Source organism: Phalangium opilio, unplaced genomic scaffold (assembly GCF_054372755.1).
Source record: "Phalangium opilio isolate 3A_F unplaced genomic scaffold, DU_Popi_V2 ptg000043l_1, whole genome shotgun sequence".
NCBI lineage: Eukaryota > Metazoa > Arthropoda > Arachnida > Opiliones > Phalangiidae > Phalangium > Phalangium opilio.
The window spans coordinates 3,903,027-3,927,800 of NW_028324167.1; the positions used below are offsets into that span (position 1 = coordinate 3,903,027).

At 45.1% G+C, this 24,774-nt stretch overlaps 2 non-coding genes across 2 annotated transcripts; both read left to right on the top strand.

The window, feature by feature from the left end:
• Positions 1-22,418: 22,418 nt before the first annotated feature.
• On the top strand, positions 22,419-22,490 carry TRNAE-CUC (transfer RNA glutamic acid (anticodon CUC)). The gene has a single exon. It is a non-coding gene; the product is annotated as a tRNA-Glu (tRNA).
• A 65-nt stretch (positions 22,491-22,555) lies between these two features.
• Positions 22,556-22,627, top strand: TRNAE-UUC (transfer RNA glutamic acid (anticodon UUC)). The gene has a single exon. It is a non-coding gene; the product is annotated as a tRNA-Glu (tRNA).
• The last annotated feature ends 2,147 nt before the right edge of the window (positions 22,628-24,774 follow it).

Sequence of the window (24,774 nt, forward strand, 5' to 3'; positions counted from 1 at the left end):
ATTAGCATTTGTTGGAGCTGGTTGGGACTCCCCTTCAGTCACTTTGGAGGATGGGGGTTTTTCTCCCACCACCCCCACCACTTCCTTCTCCCCCGTACCGCCTTCCTCCATCAAATCATCTAGTAACCTTTTATTAATCTACTATATATGCTTTAGCCTTTAACTCTTTTGGCTGTTCAGTGTGCGATATACTTCGAGACTGAACGAATTAATTTTGGTCTTACATGCAGATAATTTCTGTCCAACAATTTCACTCAAATATCCCTCTCTAGATACTTTTATACCAATGAATATTTTTCTACCCCATTGCCAAATATTAGTACAAAATTACTTGACACTATGAAAGCCATGGCGATAAAACGCTCTAGCTAAGATTGCTTCGCATTAGAGCCACCTAGGAACTTAACCGGCTTTTTTAATTTCAAAAACTTTTTATTAAAATAAAAACTCGTTTTCGTTAACGAGAACTTTAACCAAGTGCATAGGAGTTTTTAGGTGGCCCCAGGAAAAGCACTCGAAAATTGTACCTCGATTTAGCGGGCAGTCCCGCTTAATGTGCCCTGCCTTTCGGCAATTATAGCAGGTTCGGATGAACCGCCACTGGCCCGAGTGACCGCCTCTGCCACCGCGACCTCGACCGCGTCCACCTACACCCGCACCTACACGTCCTCTTTTGCCACCAACGCCATAAAAATATGCGTTGGTGACAGTGATGATTTTGCCTTCCATTACTCGACTAAACTGACAAACAAGAAATTTCATTGAATAGTGATTACTTTCTATCTAGTTTTAAATTTCACAATAAATTTAAACAGTTTATCTTTAAATTTTATGACTTAGTTTCAAAAACCGTTAATTAATATTATTAACCATTAAAAATACAGTTTTGAAAATCAAAATGTCACTTTGAGCAAAGATGCTTTTTAAAACTAAAGGGGTAATTATTCATAAAGGTCAATCGTTGGCCGAGGGACATTATGTGAGCTTTGTGAGAAAAGGTAAATGTCTTGGCCTCCAGTGATGTGGATTGTATTTGCGTTTGTGAAACCTGGGCTTTAGAAACCCGAGATTTCAACTTTCAATTTACCTAACTAGTCTATACCGTAAGGATCGTCTTACCCGTACTGGGGGTGGAATCATGATGTTTTTTAAAAGTTCCCATACATGCCATGAAGTCCCTTTAACTATACAATACCCAGAATCCCTTTGGGTTGAACTTAAAACGTTTACTTCCGGCACATGGGCCACCTAGGGTTGTGTATGTCGGCCCCCTAACACACCTCGGGATCAAACTTAAACTCTCTTTGCCAACTTAGAAAGTATTGCCGCCTCTAAACTGAATTTAATTATTACCGGTGATTTTAACCTTCCGCACATTGACTGGGATACCCTATCTACCGTGAAACATGCCTCCCCTCAATGCTCAATTTAATAACCTTCTCACTACCTCGGCGCTAACGCAACATTTACGTTTTCCCACACGTATTCGGTGCATTATTAAAAAAATTATTAGCGAAATTCCTACGGCCGCTGTTAAAGGGACTCTAAACCGGTCGGCGGACCGTTGAATGTTTTTAAAAAAGTCCTTCGCCCTTTCTTTTGACGTCAGCTGCTGACGTAAAACGCGTCAAAAAGGAATAATTTCTTGGTAGTAAAGTGGTTTCTCACATACGGCCAATCTCTCCTGTGATTGGTTGTAAGCCCCCTTTCTATTCTCTCTATTGGAATAGCCTGTCCAGTCCGCACTCCAGTCGTGTTTCGTAGCAAAGTCTTAGTTAAATCATTAAAATGGAGACTGTTGCCGTGGTTAATAACCCAAAGCCAATGGAGTGGCGCGTTGTTAAACCAAAGCCGATTATACAAACAGCAAAGGTAATTATTTAAAAACAATTGTTTAATTTAGGCGTACAACTTTAATTTGCGCCTAGATTATGAAGATGCCCATCCCTTTCTTTGTGAAACTTTTGATGGAGTTTTGGAAAAGAGTCCAAAAATATCTTTCAACAAGGCGTTGAAAGATATTTCAAATATGGAAGACCAGGATAACCCCGAAAGACCATTATCATTAATGAATGATATGATGATATTGATACCTTGGACAATGTAATCATTCCATGAACATCTCCGCCTGATTGTCCGTTAGCGCCACCTGATCAAGGTGAAAGCCCTAGTTGGTGCAAATGTAGGAATTGTACCGAAATGCCTACCCCTATAGAAAGGGTATCCTGTGCGTCTAGACAAAAGTTGACTTAGAAAAATTACCCATTCAGATAATTTACTAATTACCTAAATTATTTTAGGGGACTTGGTTGTATTACATTACCTCCTGTCCGATTTGAGAAACTTATTCTCGATCGAGAAGCCCTCCATATCCAAAGGGAATTATTATGCGGCTGGGGAAATATACGGTATGAAGCTGAACTCAATACACGCTATCGCTTCGCTGCTTACGCAGCTTTTAGTTCTTGGCACAATGGTCCCTTAGGAAGAGGGAACGGGAAAGTTGTCCCATCTTGTGCCGTTAATAAAATTAGAAATAGGTATCCTAGCGAGGGTGGTATATATAAAGGATTTGGACTTGCAGATCATGCCCTAAACGGTGGTATAAATGGCGTATCTATCAGAAATTTAGTTTGTGAGAAATTAATTATTTTAGGTTTGTTGTACGCTAATGTTATGTCTATGGGCGTACACAAAAGTCAAAAAGTCACTTTTCTCGAAAATGGCTCGGTGTATTTTTATCAAAATTTGATAAAATATACTACCAATAATGTCCTAAACGGTGGTATAAATGACGTATCTATCAGAAATTAGTTTGTGAGAAATTAATTATTTTAGTTTTGTTATACGCTAATGTTATTTCTATGAGCGTACACAAAAGTCAAAAAGTCATTTTTCTCGAAAATGGCTCGGTATATTTATATCAAAATTTGATAAAATATACTACAAATCATGCCCTAAACGGTGGTATAAATGACGTTTCTATCAGAAATTTAGTTTGTGAGAAATTAATTTTATTAGGTTTGTTCTACGCTTATGTTATTTCTATGGGCGTACACAAAAGTCAAAAAGTCATTTTTCTCGAAAATGGCTCTGTTTATATATATCAAAATTTGATAAAATATACTACCAATCATGCCCTATGCGGTGGTATAAATGATGTATCAATCAGATATTTAATTCCTGAGAAATTAATTAATTTAGATTTGTTATACGCCAATGTTATTTCAATGGGTGTAAAAAGAAATAATTTAACTATTTCGCATCTTCATTCTCCCTTTAATTTAATTAAATTTGTCACTTTCCCTTAAAGGCATTAGGCGTATTTCTCTTTTGTTTTCAAGTGTGGGGTACGTTGAAGGTGTTTTTCACGTAATTTCAACGTTTGCTTTGGCATCTGCCACAAAGACGCAAAAGATCATCCCTGGCGTGGTTGAAAAAAAAAAATGTTTAGCATCCTACAGAAGTTTTTGCGTAGTTATTTACTTTCTAATAACGTTTTGTCCCCATTTTTCACTTAAATTGTGTGGAATCCCACGATATTTTTAGTCATCCTGGTTAACTTTGGAACTCCCTTTTGGGTTAATCATTTATTGTAACTCCCTTCCAAAAAATTTCTTTTCGGCAATAAAATTGTCCCTGATATTGTCGTCATGCTTGAGAAAAATTGAATAGGATTTAAACAAAATCAAGAGAATTACTATGAATAAATATAATTATGTTATTTATTCTTCTAAGAATGTCTTAAGACTCTAGGCCTAGAATGATGCTAGGCTACCTTGAAACTTTTCTCTCCCTCAATTTTAATCTAAAACACCCATAAAAAGTACGTGCATCAAAAAGAGAAATCATTTCTGACTTCGAGCTGTTTTACAAACTAATTAGGGGAACTTGGTGTTTGAATTTTCAAGGACATCTTAACTCTATCTGATTTTCAATTAAACTGAAATAATTGATTGATTATGGCAGATAATTTAATTTCATTGCGAAATTGCGGTTATTTATACCCTTATTTTAAACCGAGACAGAAACAGACCAAGATAATAAATCATTAAATACTTCAAATAATCTTAAAAATTGATAATTATTGTACACGACTAATATATTTATTTATTTATTTTTAAGATATACAAAGTTCAAGTGGAACATTCCACCACATGTAGACGTTGGTTTGTTTTCAGACGTTACACTGATTTTGCAAGACTTAATAAAAAAGTACTTAGGCTTCTACTATCTATAAATATTTAAATATTTAAATATTTAAATTTCTAAGTTATAAATAATTAAAATATTTGCTTTATTTTTGAAACGTAGCTCAAAACTTTATTCCCTAATTTAAAATTCACAATACCACCGAAAAGGTGGTTTGGTGATAATTTTGACACAGCATTTCTTGAAGATCGTGTAAACGGACTTCAATCTTTTGTAAATAGTCTAATGATGAATGAAGAAGTAATGAAAAGGTATTACATATTAATAATTAAAAAAAATGTACTCTTTCATTTTAATTATGAGCTATTTTAATGTAGTGATTAATTTTATTTAAAATTTCTTTCGTATAGTCATCCTGTAAAGGAATTTTTTTGTATGGATGACCCACCTGGTCCTTATGATGGTTTCGAAGAAAGCAGGGTAATTAACCCTTATTTTTACCAATTATATTTAATTGAACAATAACAACTGTCTGTTAATAGGCATTATGCGAAAGTTTAGAAGAAACCATAATTGAAATGCAGCGTATACGTAGGGAAAAAAATAAAGAGGTGGAACTTCTTAAAGGAGAAGTTTCCATGCTCAAAACTCAAATGAAAATGCTTGTGAAATCACTTAGGTATGTTCAATGTTTAGTTTTTATAATTTATAATTTTATTTATAATTCTTTTTCTTCCGATGTTTTAGAATGGAAGGTACAGTTACGTCGTCCGTTTTGAGTCGACTTCAGAAAGCTCAAGATATAAGCGCCTCTAGAGAAAGTATTTGCAGCTCCGAAGTTTCAGGGTGTAAAGTTTTTGCGTTTATCATGTTAACGCGCCTGGGCAAGAAGAGGGTGCTCCACCTTTACCCGAAGGGTAACAAACAAAAATATTTTAATATTTAATAGCTCTATAGCTTTGCGCGTGCTGACAATTGATATTGTATTTCAGCACGCGCATTCTTAGGATTAGGCTTAGCTAGTTTGTTGTGTAAAAGAACTATTCTGTGCATTTTACGGTTGCTGCTACCAAGCCTACCAGGTAAGTTCAATCTCTATTTAAATCAGTGTTTACTGTTATTGTCCAGTTTTGACCACTTCATGACAAGCTCCAGTCATTTTTAGTCCTATATTTTCCTATAAAAACACATTTTTTTCTCCTATAAAATCCTATGTCTTTATTTCAAAATCTAGCCAACAAGATGGATAGAATAATCTCAATATCCGACAATTGTCCAGTTACACTACACTTTTACTACGAAGGAGGTGATTAAAGGAGAGGTGAACGAGACCACATAGAAAACAATTTAAACCGTCAAAGAGACGACCTACTGGAAGACCCTGACCCAGGAGAAGAGGGCAATGAACCATTCGTGGAAAGGGAAGTATTAAACAATCCTCCGGCACGAGGAAGGCGGCCTGTGGGTAGAGCTAGGGCAGCTCGTCAAAATGAACCATTCGTGGAAAAGGAAATATTAAACAATCCTCCGGCACGAGGAAGGCGGCCTGTGGGTAGAGCTAGGGCAGCTCATCAAAATGAACCATTCGTGGAAAGGGAAATATTAAACAATCCTCCGGCACGAGGAAGGCGGCCTGTGGGTAGAGCTAGGGCAGCTCGTCAAAATGAACCATTCGTGGAAAGGGAAATATTAAACAGTCCTCCGGCACGAGGAAGGCGGCCTGTGGGTAGAGCTAGGGCAACTCATCAAAATGAACCATTCGTGGAAAGGGAAATATTAAACAATCCTCCGGCACGAGGAAGGCGGCCTGTGGGTAGAGCTAGGGGCAGCTCATCAAAATGAACCATTCGTGGAAAGGGAAATATTAAACAATCCTCCGGCACGAGGAAGGCGGCCTGTGCGTAGAGCTAGGGCAGCTCATCAAAATGAACCATTCGTGGAAAGGGAAATATTTAACAATCCTCCGGCACGAGGAAGGCGGCCTGTGGGTAGAGCTAGGGGCAGCTCATCAAAATGAACCATTCGTGGAAAGGGAAATATTAAACAATCCTCCGGCACGAGGAAGGCGGCCTGTGGGTAGAGCTAGGGCAGCTTGTCAAAATGCACCATTCGTGGAAAGGGAAATATTAAACAATCCTCCGGCACGAGGAAGGCGGCCTGTGGGTAGAGCTAGGGCAGCTCATCAAAATGAACCATTCGTGGAAAGGGAAATATTAAACAATCCTCCGGCACGAGGAAGGCGGCCTGTGGGTAGAGCTAGGGCAGCTCGTCAAAATGAACCATTCGTGGAAAGGGACATATTAAACAGTCCTCCGGCACGAGGAAGGCGGCCTGTGGGTAGAGCTAGGGCAGCTCATCAAAATGAACCATTCGTGGAAAGGGAAATATTAAACAATCCTCCGGCACGAGGAAGGCGGCCTGTGGGTAGAGCTAGGGCAGCTCATCAAAATGAACCATTCGTGGAAAGGGAAATATTTAACAATCCTCCGGCACGAGGAAGGCGGCCTGTGGGTAGAGCTAGGGCAGCTCATCAAAATGAACCATTCGTGGAAAGGGAAATATTTAACAATCCTCCGGCACGAGGAAGGCGGCCTGTGGGTAGAGCTAGGGGCAGCTCATCAAAATGAACCATTCGTGGAAAGGGAAATATTAAACAATCCTCCGGCACGAGGAAGGCGGCCTGTAGGTAGAGCTAGGGCAGCTTGTCAAAATGCACCATTCGTGGGAAGGGAAATATTAAACAATCCTCCGGCACGAGGAAGGCGGCCTGTGGGTAGAGCTAGGGCAGCTCATCAAAATGAACCATTCGTGGAAAGGGAAATATTAAACAATCCTCCGGCACGAGGAAGGCGGCCTGTGGGTAGAGCTAGGGCAGCTCGTCAAAATGAACCATTCGTGGAAAGGGACATATTAAACAGTCCTCCGGCACGAGGAAGGCGGCCTGTGGGTAGAGCTAGGGCAGCTCATCAAAATGAACCATTCGTGGAAAGGGAAATATTAAACAATCCTCCGGCACGAGGAAGGCGGCCTGTGGGTAGAGCTAGGGCAGCTCATAAAAATGAACCATTCGTGGAAAGGGAAATATTAAACAATCCTCCGGCACGAGGAAGGCGGCCTGTGGGTAGAGCTAGGGCAGCTCGTCAAAATGAACCATTCATGGAAAGGGAAATATTAAACAATCCTCCGGCACGAGGAAGGCGGCCTGTGGGTAGAGCTAGGGCAGCTCGTCAAAATGAACCATTCGTGGAAAGGGAAATATTAAACAATCCTCCGGCACGAGGAAGGCGGCCTGTGGGTAGAGCTAGGGCAGCTCATCAAAATGAACCATTCGTGGAAAGGGAAATATTAAACAATCCTCCGGCACGAGGAAGGCGGCCTGTGGGTAGAGCTAGGGCAGCTCGTCAAAATGAACCATTCGTGGAAAGGGAAATATTAAACAGTCCTCCGGCACGAGGAAGGCGGCCTGTGGGTAGAGCTAGGGCAGCTCATCAAAATGAACCATTCGTGGAAAGGGACATATTAAACAATCCTCCGGCACGAGGAAGGCGGCCTGTGGGTAGAGCTAGGGGCAGCTCATCAAAATGAACCATTCGTGGAAAGGGAAATATTAAACAATCCTCCGGCACGAGGAAGGCGGCCTGTGGGTAGAGCTAGGGGCAGCTCATCAAAATGAACCATTCGTGGAAAGGGAAATATTAAACAATCCTCCGGCACGAGGAAGGCGGCCTGTGGGTAGAGCTAGGGCAGCTCGTCAAAATGAACCATTCGTGGAAAGGGAAATATTAAACAGTCCTCCGGCACGAGGAAGGCGGCCTGTGGGTAGAGCTAGGGCAGCTCATCAAAATGAACCATTCGTGGAAAGGGAAATATTAAACAATCCTCCGGCACGAGGAAGGCGGCCTGTGGGTAGAGCTAGGGCAGCTCGTCAAAATGAACCATTCGTGGAAAGGGAAATATTAAACAATCCTCCGGCACGAGGAAGGCGGCCTGTGGGTAGAGCTAGGGCAGCTCATCAAAATGAACCATTCGTGGAAAGGGAAATATTAAACAATCCTCCGGCACGAGGAAGGCGGCCTGTGGGTAGAGCTAGGGCAGCTCGTCAAAATGAACCATTCGTGGAAAGGGAAATATTAAACAGTCCTCCGGCACGAGGAAGGCGGCCTGTGGGTAGAGCTAGGGCAGCTCATCAAAATGAACCATTCGTGGAAAGGGAAATATTAAACAATCCTCCGGCACGAGGAAGGCGGCCTGTGGGTAGAGCTAGGGGCAGCTCATCAAAATGAACCATTCGTGGAAAGGGAAATATTAAACAATCCTCCGGCACGAGGAAGGCGGCCTGTGGGTAGAGCAAGGGCAGCTCATCAAAATGAACCATTCGTGGAAAGGGAAATATTAAACAATCCTCCGGCACGAGGAAGGCGGCCTGTGGGTAGAGCTAGGGCAGCTTGTCAAAATGCACCATTCGTGGAAAGGGAAATATTAAACAATCCTCCGGCACGAGGAAGGCGGCCTGTGGGTAGAGCTAGGGCAGCTCATCAAAATGAACCATTCGTGCAAAGGGAAATATTAAACAATCCTCCGGCACGAGGAAGGCGGCCTGTGGGTAGAGCTAGGGCAGCTCGTCAAAATGAACCATTCGTGGAAAGGGAAATATTAAACAGTCCTCCGGCACGAGGAAGGCGGCCTGTGGGTAGAGCTAGGGCAGCTCATCAAAATGAACCATTCGTGGAAAGGGAGATATTAAACAATCCTCCGGCACGAGGAAGGCGGCCTGTGGGTAGAGGTAGGGCAGCTCATCAAAATGAACCATTCGTAGAAAGGGAAATATTAAACAATCCTCCGGCACGAGGAAGGCGGCCTGTGGGTAGAGCTAGGGGCAGCTCATCAAAATGAACCATTCGTGGAAAGGGAAATATTAAACAATCCTCCGGCACGAGGAAGGCGACCTGTGGGTAGAGCTAGGGCAGCTCATCAAAATGAACCATTCGTGGAAAGGGAAATATTAAACAATCCTCCGGCACGAGGAAGGCGGCCTGTGGGTAGAGCTAGGGCAGCTCGTCAAAATGAACCATTCGTGGAAAGGGAAATATTAAACAGTCCTCCGGCACGAGGAAGGCGGCCTGTGGGTAGAGCTAGGGCAGCTCATCAAAATGAACCATTCGTGGAAAGGGAAATATTAAACAATCCTCCGGCACGAGGAAGGCGGCCTGTGGGTAGAGCTAGGGGCAGCTCATCAAAATGAACCATTCGTGGAAAGGGAAATATTAAACAATCCTCCGGCACGAGGAAGGCGGCCTGTGGGTAGAGCAAGGGCAGCTCATCAAAATGAACCATTCGTAGAAAGGGAAATATTAAACAATCCTCCGGCACGAGGAAGGCGGCCTGTGGGTAGAGCTAGGGGCAGCTCATCAAAATGAACCATTCGTGGAAAGGGAAATATTAAACAATCCTCCGGCACGAGGAAGGCGACCTGTGGGTAGAGCTAGGGCAGCTCATCAAAATGAACCATTCGTGGAAAGGGAAATATTAAACAATCCTCCGGCACGAGGAAGGCGGCCTGTGGGTAGAGCTAGGGCAGCTCGTCAAAATGAACCATTCGTGGAAAGGGAAATATTAAACAGTCCTCCGGCACGAGGAAGGCGGCCTGTGGGTAGAGCTAGGGCAGCTCATCAAAATGAACCATTCGTGGAAAGGGAAATATTAAACAATCCTCCGGCACGAGGAAGGCGGCCTGTGGGTAGAGCTAGGGGCAGCTCATCAAAATGAACCATTCGTGGAAAGGGAAATATTAAACAATCCTCCGGCACGAGGAAGGCGGCCTGTGGGTAGAGCAAGGGCAGCTCATCAAAATGAACCATTCGTAGAAAGGGAAATATTAAACAATCCTCCGGCACGAGGAAGGCGGCCTGTGGGTAGAGCTAGGGCAGCTCATCAAAATGAACCATTCGTGGAAAGGGAAATATTAAACAATCCTCCGGCACGAGGAAGGCGGCCTGTGGGTAGAGCTAGGGGCAGCTCATCAAAATGAACCATTCGTGGAAAGGGAAATATTAAACAATCCTCCGCCACGAGGAAGGCGGCCTGTGGGTAGAACTAGGGCAGCTTGTCAAAATGAACCATTCGTGGAAAGGGAAATATTAAACAATCCTCCGGCACGAGGAAGGCGGCCTGTGGGTAGAGCTAGGGCAGCTCATCAAAATGAACCATTCGTGGAAAGGGAAATATTAAACAATCCTCCGGCACGAGGAAGGCGGCCTGTGGGTAGAGCTAGGGCAGCTCATCAAAATGAACCATTCGTGGAAAGGGAAATATTAAACAATCCTCCGGCACGAGGAAGGCGGCCTGTGGGTAGAGCTAGGGGCAGCTCATCAAAATGAACCATTCGTGGAAAGGGAAATATTAAACAATCCTCCGGCACGAGGAAGGCGGCCTGTGGGTAGAGCTAGGGGCAGCTCATCAAAATGAACCATTCGTGGAAAGGGAAATATTAAACAATCCTCCGGCACGAGGAAGGCGACCTGTGGGTAGAGCTAGGGCAGCTCATCAAAATGAACCATTCGTGGAAAGGGAAATATTAAACAATCCTCCGGCACGAGGAAGGCGGCCTGTGGGTAGAGCTAGGGCAGCTCGTCAAAATGAACCATTCGTGGAAAGGGAAATATTAAACAGTCCTCCGGCACGAGGAAGGCGGCCTGTGGGTAGAGCTAGGGCAGCTCATCAAAATGAACCATTCGTGGAAAGGGAAATATTAAACAATCCTCCGGCACGAGGAAGGCGGCCTGTGGGTAGAGCTAGGGGCAGCTCATCAAAATGAACCATTCGTGGAAAGGGAAATATTAAACAATCCTCCGGCACGAGGAAGGCGGCCTGTGGGTAGAGCAAGGGCAGCTCATCAAAATGAACCATTCGTAGAAAGGGAAATATTAAACAATCCTCCGGCACGAGGAAGGCGGCCTGTGGGTAGAGCTAGGGCAGCTCATCAAAATGAACCATTCGTGGAAAGGGAAATATTAAACAATCCTCCGGCACGAGGAAGGCGACCTGTGGGTAGAGCTAGGGCAGCTCATCAAAATGAACCATTCGTGGAAAGGGAAATATTAAACAATCCTCCGGCACGAGGAAGGCGGCCTGTGGGTAGAGCTAGGGCAGCTCGTCAAAATGAACCATTCGTGGAAAGGGAAATATTAAACAGTCCTCCGGCACGAGGAAGGCGGCCTGTGGGTAGAGCTAGGGCAGCTCATCAAAATGAACCATTCGTGGAAAGGGAAATATTAAACAATCCTCCGGCACGAGGAAGGCGGCCTGTGGGTAGAGCTAGGGGCAGCTCATCAAAATGAACCATTCGTGGAAAGGGAAATATTAAACAATCCTCCGGCACGAGGAAGGCGGCCTGTGGGTAGAGCAAGGGCAGCTCATCAAAATGAACCATTCGTAGAAAGGGAAATATTAAACAATCCTCCGGCACGAGGAAGGCGGCCTGTGGGTAGAGCTAGGGCAGCTTTATCAAAATGAACCATTCGTGGAAAGGGAAATATTAAACAATCCTCCGCCACGAGGAAGGCGGCCTGTGGGTAGAACTAGGGCAGCTTGTCAAAATGAACCATTCGTGGAAAGGGAAATATTAAACAATCCTCCGGCACGAGGAAGGCGGCCTGTGGGTAGAGCTAGGGCAGCTCATCAAAATGAACCATTCGTGGAAAGGGAAATATTAAACAGTCCTCCGGCACGAGGAAGGCGGCCTGTGGGTAGAGCTAGGGCAGCTCATCAAAATGAACCATTCGTGGAAAGGGAAATATTAAACAATCCTCCGGCACGAGGAAGGCGGCCTGTGGGTAGAGCAAGGGCAGCTCATCAAAATGAACCATTCGTGGAAAGGGAAATATTAAACAATCCTTCGGCACGAGGAAGGCGGCCTGTGGGTAGAGCTAGGGCAGCTTGTCAAAATGCACCATTCGTGGAAAGGGAAATATTAAACAATCCTCCGGCACGAGGAAGGCGGCCTGTGGGTAGAGCTAGGGCAGCTCATCAAAATGAACCATTCGTGGAAAGGGAAATATTAAACAATCCTCCGGCACGAGGAAGGCGGCCTGTGGGTAGAGCTAGGGCAGCTCGTCAAAATGAACCATTCGTGGAAAGGGAAATATTAAACAGTCCTCCGGCACGAGGAAGGCGGCCTGTGGGTAGAGCTAGGGCAGCTCAACAAAATGAACCATTCGTGGAAAGGGAGATATTAAACAATCCTCCGGCACGAGGAAGGCGGCCTGTGGGTAGAGGTAGGGCAGCTCATCAAAATGAACCATTCGTAGAAAGGGAAATATTAAACAATCCTCCGGCACGAGGAAGGCGGCCTGTGGGTAGAGCTAGGGGCAGCTCATCAAAATGAACCATTCGTGGAAAGGGAAATATTAAACAATCCTCCGGCACGAGGAAGGCGACCTGTGAGTAGAGCTAGGGCAGCTCATCAAAATGAACCATTCGTGGAAAGGGAAATATTAAACAATCCTCCGGCACGAGGAAGGCGGCCTGTGGGTAGAGCTAGGGCAGCTCATCAAAATGAACCATTCGTGGAAAGGGAAATATTAAACAATCCTCCGGCACGAGGAAGGCGGCCTGTGGGTAGAGCTAGGGCAGCTCATCAAAATGAACCATTCGTGGAAAGGGAAATATTAAACAATCCTCCGGCACGAGGAAGGCGGCCTGTGGGTAGAGCTAGGGCAGCTCATCAAAATGAACCATTCGTGGAAAGGGAAATATTAAACAATCCTCCGGCACGAGGAAGGCGGCCTGTGGGTAGAGCTAGGGCAGCTCATCAAAATGAACCATTCGTGGAAAGGGAAATATTAAACAATCCTCCGGCACGAGGAAGGCGGCCTGTGGGTAGAGCTAGGGCAGCTCATCAAAATGAACCATTCGTGGAAAGGGAAATATTAAACAATCCTCCGGCACGAGGAAGGCGGCCTGTGGGTAGAGCAAGGGCAGCTCATCAAAATGAACCATTCGTGGAAAGGGAAATATTAAACAATCCTCCGGCACGAGGAAGGCGGCCTGTGGGTAGAACTAGGGCAGCTTGTCAAAATGAACCATTCGTGGAAAGGGAAATATTAAACAATCCTCCGGCACGAGGAAGGCGGCCTGTGGGTAGAGCTAGGGCAGCTCATCAAAATGAACCATTCGTGGAAAGGGAAATATTAAACAATCCTCCGGCACGAGGAAGGCGGCCTGTGGGTAGAGCTAGGGCAGCTCGTCAAAATGAACCATTCGTGGAAAGGGAAATATTAAACAGTCCTCCGGCACGAGGAAGGCGGCCTGTGGGTAGAGCTACGGCAGCTCAACAAAATGAACCATTCGTGGAAAGGGAGATATTAAACAATCCTCCGGCACGAGGAAGGCGGCCTGTGGGTAGAGGTAGGGCAGCTCATCAAAATGAACCATTCGTAGAAAGGGAAATATTAAACAATCCTCCGGCACGAGGAAGGCGGCCTGTGGGTAGAGCTAGGGGCAGCTCATCAAAATGAACCATTCGTGGAAAGGGAAATATTAAACAATCCTCCGGCACGAGGAAGGCGACCTGTGGGTAGAGCTAGGGCAGCTCATCAAAATGAACCATTCGTGGAAAGGGAAATATTAAACAATCCTCCGGCACGAGGAAGGCGGCCTGTGGGTAGAGCTAGGGCAGCTCATCAAAATGAACCATTCGTGGAAAGGGAAATATTAAACAATCCTCCGGCACGAGGAAGGCGGCCTGTGGGTAGAGCTAGGGCAGCTCATCAAAATGAACCATTCGTGGAAAGGGAAATATTAAACAATCCTCCGGCACGAGGAAGGCGGCCTGTGGGTAGAGCTAGGGCAGCTCATCAAAATGAACCATTCGTGGAAAGGGAAATATTAAACAATCCTCCGGCACGAGGAAGGCGGCCTGTGGGTAGAGCAAGGGCAGCTCATCAAAATGAACCATTCGTGGAAAGGGAAATATTAAACAATCCTCCGGCACGAGGAAGGCGGCCTGTGGGTAGAACTAGGGCAGCTTGTCAAAATGAACCATTCGTGGAAAGGGAAATATTAAACAATCCTCCGGCACGAGGAAGGCGGCCTGTGGGTAGAGCTAGGGCAGCTCATCAAAATGAACCATTCGTGGAAAGGGAAATATTAAACAATCCTCCGGCACGAGGAAGGCGGCCTGTGGGTAGAGCTAGGGCAGCTCGTCAAAATGAACCATTCGTGGAAAGGGAAATATTAAACAGTCCTCCGGCACGAGGAAGGCGGCCTGTGGGTAGAGCTACGGCAGCTCAACAAAATGAACCATTCGTGGAAAGGGAGATATTAAACAATCCTCCGGCACGAGGAAGGCGGCCTGTGGGTAGAGGTAGGGCAGCTCATCAAAATGAACCATTCGTAGAAAGGGAAATATTAAACAATCCTCCGGCACGAGGAAGGCGGCCTGTGGGTAGAGCTAGGGGCAGCTCATCAAAATGAACCATTCGTGGAAAGGGAAATATTAAACAATCCTCCGGCACGAGGAAGGCGACCTGTGGGTAGAGCTAGGGCAGCTCATCAAAATGAACCATTCGTGGAAAGGGAAATATTAAACAATCCTCCGGCACGAGGAAGGCGGCCTGTGGGTAGAGCTAGGGCAGCTCATCAAAATGAACCATTCGGGGAAAGGGAAATATTAAACAATCCTCCGGCACGAGGAAGGCGGCCTGTGGGTAGAGCTAGGGCAGCTCATCAAAATGAACCATTCGTGGAAAGGGAAATATTAAACAATCCTCCGGCACGAGGAAGGCGGCCTGTGGGTAGAGCTAGGGCAGCTCATACAATGAACCATTCGTGGAAAGGGAAATATTAAACAATCCTCCGGCACGAGGAAGGCGGCCTGTGGGTAGAGCTAGGGGCAGCTCATCAAAATGAACCATTCGTGGAAAGGGAAATATTAAACAATCCTCCGCCACGACGAAGGCGGCCTGTGGGTAGAACTAGGGCAGCTTGTCAAAATGAACCATTCGTGGAAAGGGAAATATTAAACAATCCTCCGGCACGAGGAAGGCGGCCTGTGGGTAGAGCTAGGGCAGCTCATCAAAATGAACCATTCGTGGAAAGGGAAATATTAAACAATCCTCCGGCACGAGGAAGGCGGCCTGTGGGTAGAGCTAGGGCAGCTCGTCAAAATGAACCATTCGTGGAAAGGGAAATATTAAACAGTCCTCTGGCACGAGGAAGGCGGCCTGTGGGTAGAGCTACGGCAGCTCATCAAAATGAACCATTCGTGGAAAGGGAGATATTAAACAATCCTCCGGCACGAGGAAGGCGGCCTGTGGGTAGAGGTAGGGCAGCTCATCAAAATGAACCATTCGTAGAAAGGGAAATATTAAACAATCCTCCGGCACGAGGAAGGCGGCCTGTGGGTAGAGCTAGGGGCAGCTCATCAAAATGAACCATTCGTGGAAAGGGAAATATTAAACAATCCTCCGGCACGAGGAAGGCGGCCTGTGGGTAGAGCTAGGGCAGCTCGTCAAAATGAACCATTCGTGGAAAGGGAAATATTAAACAATCCTCCGGCACGAGGAAGGCGGCCTGTGGGTAGAGCTAGGGCAGCTCATCAAAATGAACCATTCGTGGAAAGGGAAATATTAAACAATCCTCCGGCACGAGGAAGGCGGCCTGTGGGTAGAGCTAGGGCAGCTCGTCAAAATGAACCATTCGTGGAAAGGGAAATATTAAACAGTCCTCCGGCACGAGGAAGGCGGCCTGTGGGTAGAGCTAGGGCAGCTCATCAAAATGAACCATTCGTGGAAAGGGAAATATTAAACAATCCTCCGGCACGAGGAAGGCGGCCTGTGGGTAGAGCTAGGGCAGCTCATCAAAATGAACCATTCGTGGAAAGGGAAATATTAAACAATCCTCCGGCACGAGGAAGGCGGCCTGTGGGTAGAGCTAGGGCAGCTCATCAAAATGAACCATTCGTGGAAAGGGAAATATTAAACAATCCTCCGGCACGAGGAAGGCGGCCTGTGGGTAGAGCTAGGGCAGCTCATCAAAATGAACCATTCGTGGAAAGGGAAATATTAAACAATCCTCCGGCACGAGGAAGGCGGCCTGTGGGTAGAGCTAGGGCAGCTCATCAAAATGAACCATTCGTGGAAAGGGAAATATTAAACAATCCTCCGGCACGAGGAAGGCGGCCTGTGGGTAGAGCTAGGGCAGCTCATCAAAATGAACCATTCGTGGAAAGGGAAATATTAAACAATCCTCCGGCACGAGGAAGGCGGCCTGTGGGTAGAGCAAGGGCAGCTCATCAAAATGAACCATTCGTGGAAAGGGAAATATTAAACAATCCTCCGGCACGAGGAAGGCGGCCTGTGGGTAGAACTAGGGCAGCTTGTCAAAATGAACCATTCGTGGAAAGGGAAATATTAAACAATCCTCCGGCACGAGGAAGGCGGCCTGTGGGTAGAGCTAGGGCAGCTCATCAAAATGAACCATTCGTGGAAAGGGAAATATTAAACAATCCTCCGGCACGAGGAAGGCGGCCTGTGGGTAGAGCTAGGTCAGCTCGTCAAAATGAACCATTCGTGGAAAGGGAAATATTAAACAGTCCTCCGGCACGAGGAAGGCGGCCTGTGGGTAGAGCTACGGCAGCTCAACAAAATGAACCATTCGTGGAAAGGGAGATATTAAACAATCCTCCGGCACGAGGAAGGCGGCCTGTGGGTAGAGGTAGGGCAGCTCATCAAAATGAACCATTCGTAGAAAGGGAAATATTAAACAATCCTCCGGCACGAGGAAGGCGGCCTGTGGGTAGAGCTAGGGGCAGCTCATCAAAATGAACCATTCGTGGAAAGGGAAATATTAAACAATCCTCCGGCACGAGGAAGGCGACCTGTGGGTAGAGCTAGGGCAGCTCATCAAAATGAACCATTCGTGGAAAGGGAAATATTAAACAATCCTCCGGCACGAGGAAGGCGGCCTGTGGGTAGAGCTAGGGCAGCTCATCAAAATGAACCATTCGTGGAAAGGGAAATATTAAACAATCCTCCGGCACGAGGAAGGCGGCCTGTGGGTAGAGCTAGGGCAGCTCATCAAAATGAACCATTCGTGGAAAGGGAAATATTAAACAATCCTCCGGCACGAGGAAGGCGGCCTGTGGGTAGAGCTAGGGCAGCTCATACAATGAACCATTCGTGGAAAGGGAAATATTAAACAATCCTCCGGCACGAGGAAGGCGGCCTGTGGGTAGAGCTAGGGGCAGCTCATCAAAATGAACCATTCGTGGAAAGGGAAATATTAAACAATCCTCCGCCACGAGGAAGGCGGCCTGTGGGTAGAACTAGGGCAGCTTGTCAAAATGAACCATTCGTGGAAAGGGAAATATTAAACAATCCTCCGGCACGAGGAAGGCGGCCTGTGGGTAGAGCTAGGGCAGCTCATCAAAATGAACCATTCGTGGAAAGGGAAATATTAAACAATCCTCCGGCACGAGGAAGGCGGCCTGTGGGTAGAGCTAGGGCAGCTCGTCAAAATGAACCATTCGTGGAAAGGGAAATATTAAACAGTCCTCCGGCACGAGGAAGGCGGCCTGTGGGTAGAGCTACGGCAGCTCATCAAAATGAACCATTCGTGGAAAGGGAGATATTAAACAATCCTCCGGCACGAGGAAGGCGGCCTGTGGGTAGAGGTAGGGCAGCTCATCAAAATGAACCATTCGTAGAAAGGGAAATATTAAACAATCCTCCGGCACGAGGAAGGCGGCCTGTGGGTAGAGCTAGGGGCAGCTCATCAAAATGAACCATTCGTGGAAAGGGAAATATTAAACAATCCTCCGGCACGAGGAAGGCGGCCTGTGGGTAGAGCTAGGGCAGCTCGTCAAAATGAACCATTCGTGGAAAGGGAAATATTAAACAATCCTCCGGCACGAGGAAGGCGGCCTGTGGGTAGAGCTAGGGCAGCTCATCAAAATGAACCATTCGTGGAAAGGGAAATATTAAACAATCCTCCGGCACGAGGAAGGCGGCCTGTGGGTAGAGCTAGGGCAGCTCGTCAAAATGAACCATTCGTGGAAAGGGAAATATTAAACAGTCCTCCGGCACGAGGAAGGCGGCCTGTGGGTAGAGCTAGGGCAGCTCATCAAAATGAACCATTCGTGGAAAGGGAAATATTAAACAATCCTCCGGCACGAGGAAGGCGACCTGTGGGTAGAGCTAGGGCAGCTCATCAAAATGAACCATTCGTGGAAAGGGAAATATTAAACAATCCTCCGGCACGAGGAAGGCGGCCTGTGGGTAGAGCTAGGGCAGCTCATCAAAATGAACCATTCGTGGAAAGGGAAATTTTAAACAGTCCTCCGGCACGAGGAAGGCGGCCTGTGGGTAGAGCTAGGGCAGCTCATCAAAATGAACCATTCGTGGAAAGGGAAATATTAAACAATCCTCCGGCACGAGGAAGGCGGCCTGTGGGTAGAGCTAGGGGCAGCTCATCAAAATGAACCATTCGTGGAAAGGGAAATATTAAACAATCCTCCGGCACGAGGAAGGCGGCCTGTGGGTAGAGCAAGGGCAGCTCATCAAAATGAACCATTCGTGGAAAGGGAAATATTAAACAATCCTCCGGCACGAGGAAGGCGGCCTGTGGGTAGAGCTAGGGCAGCTTGTCAAAATGCACCATTCGTGGAAAGGGAAATATTAAACAATCCTCCGGCACGAGGAAGGCGGCCTGTGGGTAGAGCTAGGGCAGCTCATCAAAATGAACCATTCGTGGAAAGGGAAATATTAAACAATCCTCCGGCACGAGGAAGGCGGCCTGTGGGTAGAGCTAGGGCAGCTCGTCAAAATGAACCATTCGTGGAAAGGGAAATATTAAACAGTCCTCCGGCACGAGGAAGGCGGCCTGTGGGTAGAGCTAGGGCAGCTCATCAAAATGAACCATTCGTGGAAAGGGAGATATTAAACAATCCTCCGGCACGAGGAAGGCGGCCTGTGGGTAGAGCTAGGGCAGCTCGTCAAAATGAACCATTCGTGGAAAGGGAAATTTTAAACAGTCCTCCGGCACGAGGAAGGCGGCCTGTGGGTAGAGCTAGGGCAGCTCATCAAAATGAACCATTCGTGGAAAGGGAAATATTAAACAATCCTCCGGCACGAGGAAGGCGGCCTGTGGGTAGAGCTAGGGGCAGCTCATCAAAATGAACCATTCGTGGAAAGGGAAATATTAAACAATCCTCCGGCACGAGGAAGGCGGCCTGTGGGTAGAGCAAGGGCAGCTCATCAAAATGAACCATTCGTGGAAAGGGAAATATTAAACAATCCTCCGGCACGAGGAAGGCGGCCTGTGGGTAGAGCTAGGGCAGCTTGTCAAAATGCACCATTCGTGGAAAGGGAAATATTAAACAATCCTCCGGCACGAGGAAGGCGGCCTGTGGGTAGAGCTAGGGCAGCTCATCAAAATGAACCATTCGTGGAAAGGGAAATATTAAACAGTCCTCCGGCACGAGGAAGGCGGCCTGTGGGTAGAGCTAGGGCAGCTCATCAAAATGAATTATTCGTGGAAAGGGAGATATTAAACAATCCTCCGGCACGAGGAAGGCGGCCTGTGGGTAGAGGTAGGGCAGCTCATCAAAATGAACCATTCGTAGAAAGGGAAATATTAAACAATCCTCCGGCACGAGGAAGGCGGCCTGTGGGTAGAGCTAGGGGCAGCTCATCAAAATGAACCATTCGTGGAAAGGGAAATATTAAACAATCCTCCGGCACGAGGAAGGCGACCTGTGGGTAGAGCTAGGGCAGCTCATCAAAATGAACCATTTGTGGAAAGGGAAAAATTAAACAATCCTCCGGCACGAGGAAGGCGGCCTGTGGGTAGAGCTAGGGGCAGCTCATCAAAATGAACCATTTGTGGAAAGGGAAATATTAAACAATCCTCCGGCACGAGGAAGGCGGCCTGTGGGTAGAGCTAGGGCAGCTCATCAAAATGAATTATTCGTGGAAAGGGAGATATTAAACAATCCTCCGGCACGAGGAAGGCGGCCTGTGGGTAGAGGTAGGGCAGCTCATCAAAATGAACCATTCGTAGAAAGGGAAATATTAAACAATCCTCCGGCACGAGGAAGGCGGCCTGTGGGTAGAGCTAGGGCAGCTCGTCAAAATGAACCATTCGTGGAAAGGGAAATATTAAACAATCCTCCGGCACGAGGAAGGCGACCTGTGGGTAGAGCTAGGGCAGCTCATCAAAATGAACCATTTGTGGAAAGGGAAAAATTAAACAATCCTCCGGCACGAGAAAGGAGGCCTGTGGGCAGACCAAGAGCGGAACAGGAAAATTTCCCAAGAAACATTGGAGAAAGAGTTCGCGTTCGAAATCCGCAACGAGCCAACCAATTTAATTTTAACGCCGACCCTCAAAATTATCTTCCCAGAGGGCATAGGCCATGTCAATGTCCACGGTGTATCAATTTGAGAGAGTGACGGAGCACATTGTCCCGTCTTTTTTTCTTCACAATTTTCATAAACTTCACAAAAAAATTTTTTCTGTTGCCATGAATATTAGGATATATTAATATTCATTTTAAATTTATATAATTTTAACTTTAACAATTATTTGTTTATTACTTTCTCTCGAAATTAATTTTACACTTGCTTAAATATAAATAGTTTTTTTATAATAGTCCAATCTGTAAGGGGTGTTTTTATTTTTTCTTATCTTTAAGCATCGTTTAATAATAAAGAAATAAATCAATAAAAGAATTCTCCTAAAGGTTAGCGCATTTGTAAATCATATTAATTGTTAATATTTAGCTAATTGATTTCTATTATTAAAAAATAAATTAGTAACCTCTGATGAAGAGTCTTGTACCGAAATTACGATGGAAAATGAAAAGATTGTTGTAACTGGTAATTAATTTAATTGGCCCTAATTAACTTATTATTTGCCTATATTTGATCTTATATTATATCCAATAGGTTTTGGACCTTTGCGTAATTTTGACGTTAACCCTAGTTGGGTTGTGGTTAACGAATTAAAAAAGCTAATTACACCAAGCAACTTCGATAGTTTTGGAATCAAGAGCTTTTAACGTTAATTACGTTGCCCCTGATGTTTGTGGCAATTTGCCTGATGAAAATTGTTGTTGTAAATGCGGAGACACTTGTTTAATTGCTAAAATTAGCATGGATTTAGTCAGCCAAGAGGTTAATCAATGTGAAACTGATGTAATAGCCGCAGTTTCCAAAGATGCTGGAAGGTAAAGTAGTGTAAACTGGTAGAACTTCAGGTTTTAAAATCAATAAGTGTGTAAATAACATTTTCTTCCTAAGGTATTTGTGTGAATTCACTTTTTACACTTCACTCAACATAAACCCATAAGCTACGGCTTTTATCCATATTCCTCCGTTAAATTCGCCTTATTCAAGCCAACAATTGGCCAGAGGAATTTGCTCTGCTGTGAAAGCCATGTTAGCATAGTGACGTAGCATTAGTGACGTAGCCATTATCCCCTCTGAAATAGCTCTATAGCTTTGCGCGTGCTTACAACTGATATTTATTTCAGCACGCGCATTCTTAGGATTAGGCTTAGATAGTTTTTTTGCGTAAAATAATTTTTCTGTTGCTGCTACCATGTAAGTTCAATCTCTATTTAAATCAGTGTTTACTGTTATTGTCCAGATTTGGCCACTTCATGACAAGCTCCAGATACAAACTTTTGGTGAACATATCTTATGAACTTATGAGTTATCCATGCTCGGTCTAGCCAATTCCATTCTCTACCCTCGGCTATGGCACCCTAATCTTTCCAATTTTTGCACCGCCTAAAATTTAAAGGGATAGTGCAGCCTCAGTTTATACCATTCAGGGAGCGCACCGGTCCTATAATTCCTATATTTTTGAAGCAGTCCTATATTATCCTATAATTTCATGAAAGGTCCTATAATATCCTATATTTTTGACTAAGTCGAAGTTTTCGTATAGTTTAGCATCAAATTTGTCAAAATTTAGCTGTTTTTATCGAGATGACATTTGAATAGACACCGAAATTGTGGAGCTCGCTTAGAATTTTTTTAAATATTATATTATATTTTAATTAAGTTCTTCTGAGTTTTCAAAGTAAAATCCAATTTGTTATTTTTTGCGATTTGTATTATATATGAGCATTTTTAGTCCTATATTTTCCTATAAAAACACATTTTTTCTCCTATAAAATCCTATAATTCCGGAAAAAAATTCCTATTTTTCCTATATGGAATTTAAATTTAAGAGTGGGCTCCCTGGATAAACCAAACGTATCCGATATGGTCTAGTGGCTAGGATGTCTGACTCTCACCCAGAAGGCCCGGGTTCAATTCCCGTTATCGGAGGTCAGTTTTCTGTAAATTTTATTAATCAACGATACTACGAGCTCAATTGTGATAAACCAAATAGATCCGATATGGTCTAGTGGCTAGGATATCAGGCTTTCACCCAGAAGGCCCGGGTTCAATTCCCGGTATCGGAGGTCAGTTTTCTATAAATTTTATTAATGAACGATACCACGAGCTCAATTGTGATAATTCAAACAGATACGATATGGTCTAGTGGCTAGGATATCTTGCTCTCACACAGAAGGTCCGGGTTCATTGCCTGGTATCAGAGGTCAGTTTTCTAAAAAACTTAATTATGAAAGGATACAAGAAGCTCAATTGTGAAAATTCAAGCAGATCCGATATGGTCTAGTGGCTAGAATATATGGCTCTCACCCAGAAGGCCCGGGTTCAATTCCCGGTATCGGACGTCAGTTTTCCATAAACTTTATTAAGAAACAATACTAGGAGCTCAATTGTGAAAAACTGAACGGATCCGATAGGGTCTAATGGCTAGGATATCTTGTTTTCACCCAGAAGGTCCGTGTTTTTTGCCTGGTATCAGAGGTTAGTTTTCTTTAAATTTTATTGATCAACGATACAAGGAGCACAATTGTGAAAAGCCGGTTAGTTACGATATGGTCTAGTGGCTAGGATATCTGGCTTTCACCCAGTAGACCCGGGTTCAATTCCCGGTATCGGAGGTCAGTTTTCTAAAAAACTTTATTATGAAACGATACCAGAAACTCAATTGTGAAAACCCAAGCAGATCCGATATGGTCTAGAAGCTAGGATATCTGGCTTTCACCCAGAAGGCCGGTTTCAATTCCCGGTATCGGAGGTCAGTTTTCTGTAAATTTTATTAATCAACGATACAAGGAGCTCAATTGTGCTAAACCAAACATATCCGATATGGTCTAGTGGCTCGGATTACTTGCTTTCACCCAGTAGACCCGGGTTCAATTCCCGGTATCGGAGGTCAGTTTTCTATAAATTTTATTAATCAACGATACTAGGAGCTCAATTGTGATAAAACAAACAGATCCGATACGGTTTAGTGGCTAGAATATGTGGCTCTCACCCAGAAGGCCCGGGTTCAATTCCCGGTATCGGAGGTCAGTTTTCTATAGATTTTATTAGTCAACGATACTAGGAGCTCACTAGTGATAAACCAAACAGATCCGATATGGTCTAGTGGCTAGAATATCTTGCTTTCACCCAGAAGGTCCGGGTTTATTGCCTGGTATCAGAGGTTAGTTTTCTATAAATTTTATTGATCAACGATACTAGGAGCACAATTGTGAAAGGCCAAATGGATACGATATGGTCTAGTGGCTAGGATATCTGGCTTTCACCCGGTAGACCCGGGTTCAATTCCCGGTATCGGAGGTCAGATTTCTAAAAAACTTTATTTTGAAACGATACAAGAAGCTCAATTGTGAAATCCAAGCAGATCCGATGTGGTTTAGTGGCTAGGATATCTGGCTTTCGCTCAGAAAGCCCGGGTTCAATTCCCGGTAGCGGATGTCAGTTTTCTAAAAAAACTTTATTATGAAACGATACTAGGAGATCAAGTGTGATAAACCAAACAGATCCGATATGGTCTAGTGGATAGAATATCTTGCTTTCACCCAGAAGGCCCGGGTTCAATTCCCGGTATCGGAGGTCAGTTTTATAAAAACTTTATTAAGAAACGACACTAGGAGCTCAATTGTGAAAACCCAAGCAGATCCGATATGGTCTATTGGATAGGAAATCTGGCTCTCACCCAGAAGGCCCGGGTTCAGTTCCCGGTATCGGAGGCCAGTTTTCTATAAATTTTATTAATCAACGATACTAGGAGCCTAATTGTGAAAACCCAAGCAGATCCGATATGGTCTAGTGGCTAGAATAACTGGCTTTCACCCAGTAGATCCGTGTTCATTTCCCGGTATCGGAGGTCAATTTTCTAAATTATTTGTTAATCAACGATACTAGGAGCTCAATTGTGAAAAACTGACTGGATCCGATAATGTCTAGTGGATAGGATATCTGGCTCTCACCCAGAAGGCCCGTGTTCAATTCCGGGTATCGGAGGTCAGTTTTCTATAAATTTTATTAATCAACGATACTAGGAGCTTAATTGTGTAAAACTGAACGGATCTGATATGGTCTTGTGGATAGGATATCCGGCTTTCACCCAGAAGGCCCGGGTTCAATTCCCGGTATCGGAGGTCAGTTTTCTAAAAACTTTATTAGTCAACGATCCTTACGAGGAGAAACTTGATAATTATACCAGTGAAGCATCAGAATGGCCAAGGGT